Here is an 11068-nt window from a genome sequence, read left to right on the forward strand (position 1 = left end):
AACCGCATACGAGAAGTATATTGCATGTCTAAACACGTTGCAGAGAGGTACACGCTGTCGCGTCACGAGCCAATAGATAATCTGCCGTTCGATCGTCGTGCAAAGCGCTGTCTCGACTCGAATTTCTTTCTTCTTTCTCTTCTATTTGCTTCTGTTCCATTCAGAGCGCAAATTTCGCGACGTGGAATTGAATTATGGGAAGCATTCGCGGAAATACGAGATAAAACGGTACTGGCACGCTCGATCGTGGATACCGGCACGACTCGTTGGCGCTGATCGCAAAATCACGCACGTGAATTGTAAAATATCGACTAATAAAGCTTATCTAATGTTTTGTAACATGCAACCAGTGTATCTGTCACTTTGTATTTTACTGCAGCCACCTCATCTCCTTTCCCGTGAATTCTGAGACATCGTGGTCGGTCATTTTTGAAATCAATATATCAGAGGATGGGATATGAGAGTCATCTTCTGATGCAAGAATGTTGTTGTTGCTAGGTGATCAAGGCACATCATTGTTTTCTAATTATAGTTATTTTTGTTTTGTGGAAATTATTATATTTTGACTAATGTTGCTTCATCTTAAACTTTTAGTAATGTCGAAAATCTGTAGAACCTGGAGAGTATCAATAATTAGAGAATCAAAGTGCATTCCCAAAATGATAATCGTACATTATAAATACATTCTGAACATCTATTCCTGAAGTGAAGTATGGTATAATAAATTAATTCTTTGTTTCCTTACAGGAAAGTAATGTCAAAGCATTTAAGTAGCCTGAACCGATGACATACAAGCAAAATGTTTTCATTACTTCACTTTATTTTCAGATTTAATATTATTTTTGCCTTCTCCTCCACCTCCCACTTGAAGCAAAATTTTAATTTTGCCGTTAATTTGTTAAAAAACATGATCGATTTACCGCCTATTTTTAAACAGCTGACATCTTTGAACCTGGCAGTTGTTCCCCTTTTCAAATGCACTATATTAAAATCCTCCCTTTTAGCCACCAAGTGACACGAAAGCCTGAAAATCAACAAAAATAGACTTCTCCTGTTTTCCACACTTGGTATGCAAGTATCTGTATTCCCTCTTATAATTCATTTATGAATCTCCTTTTCACCCGAAATCCATATTCCATATCAAACAGTACTCATTAAACCATTAAATTTTCTGTTTTATTTCTCTCATTTCCAATTCCTACTCCAATTTGCAGATTGCAAGTTTAAAACTGCAATTTGAAAACAGAATAAACACAGAGCACGCACATACATCGATCTGTACATCTCGCTATTAACACATTAGACATAAAGTTAAGTACACAACCTAAGGACTCGACGTTCCAGTGCTATAAGCCGCATTTACATATGTATGTAACAATTTGCAGTAGCTCTTCATGAAACAAAACGGATGTTTACTCTTTGTTGAAACGAGTTAAAACGAATTGAAATTCCTCGAAGAACGAGATCCACGTCCATCCATTTCATCGGTTATATCTGCTGTGGTAATAGAGGTGCATCGAGTTACACGGCATAATAAGCACACTTTCGTTTCGCAGGTAATCTGATTATCGCGCGAAGAAGTCTCGCAATTAACGCGAGACGAGGCGTTTAATTTCTTGCAGATCGAGATTCGAATCTTTCCTTTATGCCGCCATTAGTATCTTATTATCACCTAACCTTCCTCGCGATTCTCAAATTTTCCCGAGAACGAACGTACAAACTTCTTTAATAATTTCGCGAGGCACTTGGGATTTCTAATTACTAATTTTTTCCTCGTAAATGCGAAAATCGTTCATTTAATATCAAAGCTGTGTTTAATGAGCCAGTAAAAGCTAATTTGATATTTAGAAATCTGTATATGACTTGATCACTTGAAATTGTATTATCAAATTATTTATTCGGTAAAAAAATGGTTTATACGATGCCGAATTATCACGAAGTCACTTATATGACTAGTTCTTCACTTCACTGTATCGAGAATACTTTCATCATAGATATCACAAAACATAACCTCTTTTACTCCGCCATGTCTTATTATATGCCACTTAATATTCTTCCCTAATTACAATAATTAATTTTTTTCTAAATTCAATGTCACACACAATATAAACAGTCCAAGAGAAGTAATCAAAAAGAATTTGTGTCTCTTAAAAATAGAAATTCTTAATTTTGCCATACCAGTAACGCTTTCATTATAGATTTCACGAAACATAACCTCTTTAGTTCCGTCATGTCCTAATCCATACTATTTAATATTCTTGCATTTTATTTTGTTTATAAATTCAATGTCACACTCGATATAAACAGTCTGAGAAGAATAATCAACACTAGTATGTACTTGTTAAAAGAATATTGCAAGCAGAGTCAAGTTTCCGATATTTTAGCTGGATATAACTCGCGAGTGATTCGAGGTGGTCGTGTTAGATGTCACTCTGTGTGCATAATCGTGCGCGAGTATTGAAGAGTGCTAAAATTGGATATTCGGATTATTTCGTGGCACTGGGGCAAGATATTTAAAAAAAGAAAGGGGACCCATTTGCTCGTTAACGCACGTTAACGCAATTAGCGACGGGAACGACAACTCTGGGGATGCTCGGTGACTGTGGATTGCACATTGAAGCTTCCCTGAACTGGCCGCTGTAAGTTCAGTGGATTACAAACTCGCTTAATCCGCGGTCTCCGCATAAACTTTGTCGTCCACAAGTCAGTATGCAGTTACTTAATCGATACAGCTTCCATTTCCCTCGATAATCCGTTCATACTGCGTCAGTCAGCTGGTTAAATTTTGCATCGATGTTAATAAACCAAGTGTACGTCTGCTCGAAAATTTTACAGGAAATTTGAACCCTTTAATTCCGATACTGTAGAAATTTCTTTGTCATATTGTAAATACAGGTATGGAATTGAAATTGCAAATTGAACTAGTTATTCGACTATCGTTGCAGTTTGTGTATTTCAGTAAACAAGGTTCAAGATGGTGTATTAATTATGTTTGCAGTGTATTATTTGGTTACATAATTTATTTGTATATTATTATCTTATTTTTCTTTTCGTAATATCTGGTAATATATTAATCGCTTATACGTTTCGATAATATATCAAGGTAATATCGCATCGCATGCTTCTGCTTGGAATTTTATATTCTCGTTTATCACGTTGCGATTATTTTCCATTGTGAATATTAGAATTCCATTCTGTACAGGTCATCATCTCGATTATACGTGCAGTAGGAAGATGATTGAATGTAAATGTGAGTTCCTTTGATTTTTATATATGTTATACTGTTATAGTCATAAAATTAGCGATCATTAAAACTTGGTCTTTATCGGGATATAAAACTAATTAAGAAAGTTGAGCAACTTTAAATGAGTACAAGCAATCTTTATTAGCTCGTTGTACATTTCCGATAAAATGGCGATGCAAACGGTAAAAAGTAACATGGACATTTTAAGTTTTCGTTATATCCTCACGAAAATTGGGTGTGAACACAGCAACTAAGAATTTAGTGAAATAATTATAGCTGGCTTGGTATCAGCTTATTATCTAAAATCAATGATGGTTTTCTATAGCATTTCTACGTTCTAAATTATTTTTCCCATATATAGGAAAATATATGAAAAATATATATATAATAATATTTGAATAATATACGTGTATGTAAGTAATTACATTCTCATAACGAATAATTGCAATCTCAATTGATATAACTCGTCAAACAAATATTTTATTGTATTAGTGTAATTTATGTGGCCAAAATAATGTAAATAACTCATGATACTAAATATTGTAGTGTAATTTATAACTCAATTACTTATCTCAAATGTGCTTATTACAAATTCATAACATTTTTCTTAGTATTCGAAATTTGTTAATATGTAATGAGTTCATTCAATAATTTCGTAAAGAATATATTTTATATTCTAAAAGCACTACTAGCTAAAAGTTAGAGACTACCCTATTATGCATTGCATTTTATAGCATAATTACTGAAGGTACTTCTAACGGCCGCATGCTTTTACTGGACCAGATAGAAATAGATAGTACAAATTACTTTATGACTGTCTCTTGGTATCTCAATTTGTTAATAAATCGCCAGTGTAATGTCAGTGAAAGTGGTTAGCTCTCTTGAACACTCTATTCGTCGACATTTTTCGAGTAATTTCTTTCATTCATTGGTTGTAATAAACCATTAATACATCCATACATTCATTTTAATTTACGAACTTGAAATGATAAAGAATTCTCTGTGTGCCTAAAGCAACTATAATTCAATAAAGAAAAAAAAACTATAATTCAATAAAAATGGGGAAAATATTACTACGTACCTGAATTGAACAGTCATAAACTTTCCTTCTCCTATGTAAAAAAAAATTCTTTTCTCTCACTCTCTTCCATTCATATAACACGTAGTGCCTGAGCAAACATTAGAAGAACCTGAACAGAAATAGGAAAAATACAAATGAATTCAGACCTAACCCAAACTTAACTTAACCCCAATGGAAGTGTCCAAAAAATATTTCGACTAAGAAGCCATTCGAGAAAGTTTATACGCCAAATGTTCTTATCACGCCGGTCTTTATGCAAATTATATCTTCGTTTCCCAGCAATCCCTGATGACCGAGTATTTTTTAGAGCAACAGCCTATGAGGGAACTGGTTCACGATTGCCCGTCGCGTTTCTCAAAAGAAAAGAAGGTTTCGAAGGTTATTTCTGTAAAAGAGGAGGAAAAAGAGAAAGGATGACACAACAACGGCACAATGGTTTCATACTCGGCCGCATTTAATTGCGAAGGCTGGATCGCCGCGGCATAAAGTAGGTTTTGTCCTGAAAAAAATATAGGACAGCACATTCTATGAAGGACTGTCGCCGCTAACGTCCAGGAAAGACGTAGTTCCTGTTCGTTGACTCGCCTCCTTTAATTGCGGAATCCGCGACATAATGGTGTTAGGTATTCACTATTCTCTCACGCGTGTGAAGCTTGTAGCTTACACACTGGATACGCGCAGCGTGGGACGATCCGGCTCCTTTACCTATGGTTCTTCGTTTTTTCATGTCTGCGACACGTCGGGATGCCGGAGGAGGATTTGCTTTACCCCACCTGACAAACATTGGCCGAGATATATCGGGAGATTCGAATATCCGTCGTGTTTTCACGAGTGACGGATCGTGTTTGCCGAGGTCCAGTTTTTGAGGTTATGTCGCTCAGCAGTTGACTCGATAAGTCTTGTTCTTCGAGAAATAAGAATATCTGTTTTCTTTGTTCGTGTGGGGTAAAAGAATAATATAATGTATGGTAATCTAGTAACTTTCATATATTATATTATATTATATATATTATACATTCAATGTAATGGACGCAAGTAGTACTTAGTGTTAATTAGTATACAAAAGTTAGATAGTATGTCTAATGGCATACATCTCTCCTGATTATATAATTAGTGATTTGTGTGGTTATAAACTTGATTTTGAACTTTAACTACATAAAATAAAACTGTTTCAAGATCATTCCACTATGTACGTATAAATACAATTTGCAAAATGTTTGGTATATAACATGATCGAAAATTGTAAATCTGTATGCAGACTGTAATTAAAAAGGAAAAGGAAAAATATGCTGAACGAAGTAAGAACTCAAAGGACCCCCTTATCTCTTCTGGGTCGACTGAAGGCTTTACAAATTCTAGGGTTAAGTATATAAGTACTGGTTTCCAAACAATAACAACGGTAATGGTATATACTTGCTGTACTGAACGAGTGGCGAGTAAATAGGATGCTTTCTGCTCAGTCTCACTCAAATTGAAGACGCAAAATGTGGCTATGTACTTGTAATTAGATGAATGCAAAAAGAAACAGTGAACTGGTAATAAGACGTCGGCAAAAAGGAGGAATCGCGAACGAAAGTGAAGAATTATGTAAAAATTATACGTACATGGACATTGAAAATGAAAATAATTTAATAATGAACAAAGACGGAGTCAGATTGTTCTTCAACATATTTCACCTTCATAGTCGCCAATAGTGTTATACCATAATTTAATAAACCTTCCAGTTATACCAGAGAAATAAATCTGAATTAACCAGACGAGCAGTACACGTACAAATTTACATTTTCAATTACAAAGGAGATAAAACGATTACAAGGTGCTGAAATAAATATTTTCATACGGTTATTTTCTGTTGTCGTGGATAATAACGAACAAAGGTTTAATTAACCCGGTAGGACTCGCTAATCGCTTTAATGTCCAACGTAGCCGCGATCGAAGCGCCATCGATTGAATACGCAACAAGTCACGTCGGTACCCAGCGTGCCGTGTGGTTCAAAAAGTGCATTTACAATGCATGGGGAGCAATTAACTGCCATTTCCGTTGCGACAGTACTGATTTACGACAGAGTGCTAAACACCGGATCGGAACACGCGGACCCTCCCATCGAACCGTGCATTTCTGTCGTAATGAAATTCCATTTACTTAATTCAATAGTGAACTGCATCGAGTTGAAACAAAGCTACGGCATCTACCTCCATTTTCCACACAGAAGTTGACGATAATAAACTTTTTTCCGTTGGAACGAAGAACGATTTATTATATCAACTTTGACAAACAAGTGTAGATTCTTGTATAAGCGTGACAGGGAACAGTGGCTGCGCGTGCATACGTTATATTAAATAACGAGATATTAGCGGTAAAACTGAGGCAATATTGCCGTTCATTACGCTCCTGATTGCATCTTGCAGATACTCGTTCATAATTTTCTCTCAACGCGTTTCCTTCATCTTTTATATTACAGTCGACGCTCCCTGTTGGACCTTCCTAACCTCACCCTGCCATCCATCATACACGCACACGTACACTTGCTCTCTTCCCTTAACCTAACCATTCCCTAACCACTGGGTCTGTAAATACTTAACTAAAGATGCCCCTCAGTCTTAAGATTCCCCTTGATATTGCGACTAGTTCTCTACCATAGTCACTAATAATTTAGGACATTACGTAGGTTTGTCTTGTACACTTTTATACAACATGCCTCATTACCTTTTTATTCTAATCAAAAGATTCTGATTAGCCTGTAAATTGTTGTATTAAAAATTCAAACGGTGGAGTGACTGCTCCATTTATTTCCATTTTTAGGTTATGTTGCACCATTAGCGAATTCTACCTCTTTTAGATTATGTTTCACTGTCGAAAATGTTAAGTACTTTCAGGTTATGTTGCACCGTCGAAAAATTTCACTTTTTATTTTTATTTTAGAGATACTACAATTCATTTTACTATTTTTGAGAACTATTATTTCACTAGATAGTAAATTGCAGAAATTTGCGTCATTATTTTAATTCAGAAGTGCCATGCATTATTATTTCGAAGCGTTATGAACGATGCACGAACAAACGAGAACGTTCAGCAGCAGGAGGTGAAACGAACGCTTGATTAACATAAATCCGCAAGCTAACCCTGTCGGGGTAAATTGCAATCCTCTGTTCTGATTTCGCAATAACCTCGCGTTTAGTAAGCCGACATATTAAAACGACGCAGTATTAAAAACTCACAAGGCTGCAGTTGCATTTATCGCGTAACAGTCTTTTGTTATCGCGCAAAAGTGCGAAACTGAGAGCAACAAATCGCCCTTGATTCCCTTTTATTCGCACGCAGCGTGTGTTATGAATAGAAACTGGGTAGTCATTCGCAATAGCTGAACAATCGCGATTTACTTCGACAAAATTGCTTTCGAAATTTCTATCTTAATTGACCATTTGTTCACTCTGTCGGTTCGTATTACATGCCTGAAGAATTTTGATTCGTCCCTCGCAATATTGTAACATTCGAGTCGAATAACACAGATCTTTAACTTGACGAATTCCTGGCAGCAGACAATGTTAAATTTTCCTTAATTCTGAATTTTTATGCTAATCGTCCTTAAACCTGAACGTAACTCGATAAGTGTAACTAAATATCGAAATCAGAATTTGTTACCACCGAGTACACCTCACCCTCGTTAAACCATCCCCCTAAATTCTCCTCTGGACTCCCTCCAAAGCTATCCATTCGCTCTGGAAAATCCTCAATCTTACACGCGTTCGCTCGAAACCGCTATAAAGTCTCCCTCCAACTTCCAAACACTCCCAGAAGCCTTATTTCTTAAAACAGTCCTGCCCTAACCCTCCACGTGGATACTAGAGCGATCCTTGCCAAGTTTTCGAAATTGTTTTACAATTTCTTCAAAAATTATTTTCCTCGAATGCACCACGACGAGGCGGTAAGATTCACTGGACCGAGAGATCGAGTTAACCTTCCTGCACTTTCGGAAGTCAGCCATGTGCGCTTGCATAACCTCTAATTCGAACGTACATACTTGCAGGACGAAAATCGGCGATTCTCGTTGGCCGAACACAAACCATCGTGATAGTTGTAAAAGTTCGTTAGTGACGGATCAACAGTTCTATTTAAATTTCGTTTATTAACAGTGCCAGATCGAGTGCTGGCGTCGTTATATTGGCACGCCTTCTCGTTGTCAATAGAATGTCACGTACAGCGTCGCGTGCAACAGCGAGCGACACCTTACGGACTTTTAATCCGGTCGGTGTATATCCGTGACGGAGGCGTAAAAATAAACGACTGTCGTGTATTTTTGAAACACGGTAATCCCCCTGGGCACAACAGCTCTCTCGAAATCGTGGAATGAATGATCTCGAGAGAAATTCATCGATGTTTGCTAATTTTATCGATGCAATTCCCCTAACGGCGATTTTGTGCGAGAAAGAATAATAAATACTTGGAAAATGGGGAAAATTATTTTTGCACATTAAAATTCACAGCAGAGTAACTAAAGGTGAACTGTGAGGATCTTCTTTTGACAATTTTTGCTTTAATTCTTTCACGAATAATATTGATTTATTGTTAACCTTTATTACTCAATATACACATGCATTTTGCTCATTAAAAAATGAATACTTTTTATTAATTCCTAGTATTATTTTGTTATTTACTTTATATTATTTAACTAAAGGTTTTACTAATTTACAAGAAATTTATGCCTTTTTATTAATTTATACGAATTTCATTCTCTTCAGTGAATGTAATACCAGCGAAGATTGAACTAATCATACTTATAGCATCATTTATCATCTCTCAAGAACAATGCTTTTATTTCAAAGGAGATGATCTTCTATCTTCAATCTAATATATGATATTTAAAAATCATCGCATTTAGTTTCTATAATCAATTGTTTCGCTAGTTTGATCACATTCTGTACACTGCAACAAAATTACCAAGCGTATTCAACTTCGCTAGACTGATGCTCGTATGGTCAATATTGATTGCTATTCCCGAACATTAAATAATTTTAGTCTCTGTCTCCTGTCCACGTGACAGGCTACACGTCTACCAACTATTGGGAGACTGCTGGCCTTTCCTTGATTCTATTATAAACTTTAATCTATTTCCACGACAAACCGTAAACGAGGCTCTCGATAGGCCTCGTTATTAAATACGCCTCATTACCGCCATTTTACGACGACATTTCCAGTCATTTCCTCGGAAGTCGTCTATTAAGCGGGAACCTGGCGCTGTTCGAGTTGGGGATCCCTCACGAGTGCACTCGTTGCTCGGGGTAAACGATTGCACAGCTATAGTTTCATCGGGAAAGTTATTTGTTCCGGAATAATTGTCGATCGTCTCCTTCGTGATTTTCTGTCCCTTGAGAACAAACTACGATATTTTTCTCCGGTACAGGTCCGGCAATAAATTCAGAGCGATCGTAATTTGTTTCCATCTGCGTGTTTCGTTTGAGGATGATAACACGTGTATTTAATTCCCAACTGCGAAACAAATTTTATACGTACTCAGTTTACGATATATGCCGCCGACGTTGCTATTTATTTCTTATCATTTATTTCGCATCTATTCCCTTTAATCGAACCGAGTGAAAGCGTACACGCGAAAAATAACACCAAACCGTTTTGTTGGTATAACCTTGCACCGAATCGGTATTGTTTGCTACATATCTGTGCAGTATTTCGAGTTTGGAAAATTGTTTTTATCTATGTACCCTTGTTTATAAATATCGCTCTATTCAACGATATAAATCCACAGTTATCAAAACACGATACAGTATTTAATTACGTAGAATAACAAACTAGAGCAAATGCTTAAATATAATCCATATGTCTAGACTCAGAGGGGCTCTAATATAAACACAGTGGACCGAAGCTCGAGACGTTGCCGTTTTTCAAGCTAAAGCTTTCCAAACCCTAGAGCTTTTAACCCGCATTGCCTCTTCCAGACAGCAAACTTGTCAGAAGAAATAATCTCCCAATTACCCAAGCAAGGGTTGCAAAAACCGACACGAAGGAAAGTAAAATAGACTCAGTCTCGTAGCAATGAACCCTAACTGTACCCTTCCCTACGTGTAGCTTGATTCCAAAGTAAATCCGAAACAACGAAACTACTCGTGATGTCAGTTGGATCACAATTCATGATGCTAACTAACAAAATCAACGATATCCTTGAGATGATAGCTTAATGCCACCCAAAAGCCTCCAAAGGATACTGGACCAGTTAGCCAAAAACGATTGCCTTGCTCTCATCGCCAGGGGTACTCGAGGAGTTTCGATGTTTCTAGAAAGTATTCAGTCAGACCTTTGCTCTCTACATATAGAAGTTACCGACCTGACACTGATATCCCCACGTTTGTGGCACGGACCTGCTAGGTAGCCTTAGCGAAGAGTCCGCTAACAGGCCCAGGACGAAACGCGTTCCTTCCTTTTCTGCTCTCCTTGTCTTTTCCTTCGACAGTTTCAAGGTGTTCCTTATCTACGTCGTCACCTTGACTCCAGCAACGAGGATGCAACGTTTACCAGGTAGCGCGCGGTGTAGGACATGTGGCTGGAGACGCAGAAACGCGTGCACATACATATTGAGCGTTGTCCCAGGCAACCCGGGGGAAAAAGTGGCGGATGCAACGCGACGGCATACAATGAACCCAAATCGATCGTTGCTACACCAGTTGCGCCGATGCACGCTATCCGACGCCTTTGTACTTGTGCAGCTACGCACACAAGCGTACACACATAC

Source organism: Eufriesea mexicana, unplaced genomic scaffold (genome assembly GCF_001483705.2).
Source record: "Eufriesea mexicana isolate 0111107269 unplaced genomic scaffold, ASM148370v2 scaffold76, whole genome shotgun sequence".
NCBI lineage: Eukaryota > Metazoa > Arthropoda > Insecta > Hymenoptera > Apidae > Eufriesea > Eufriesea mexicana.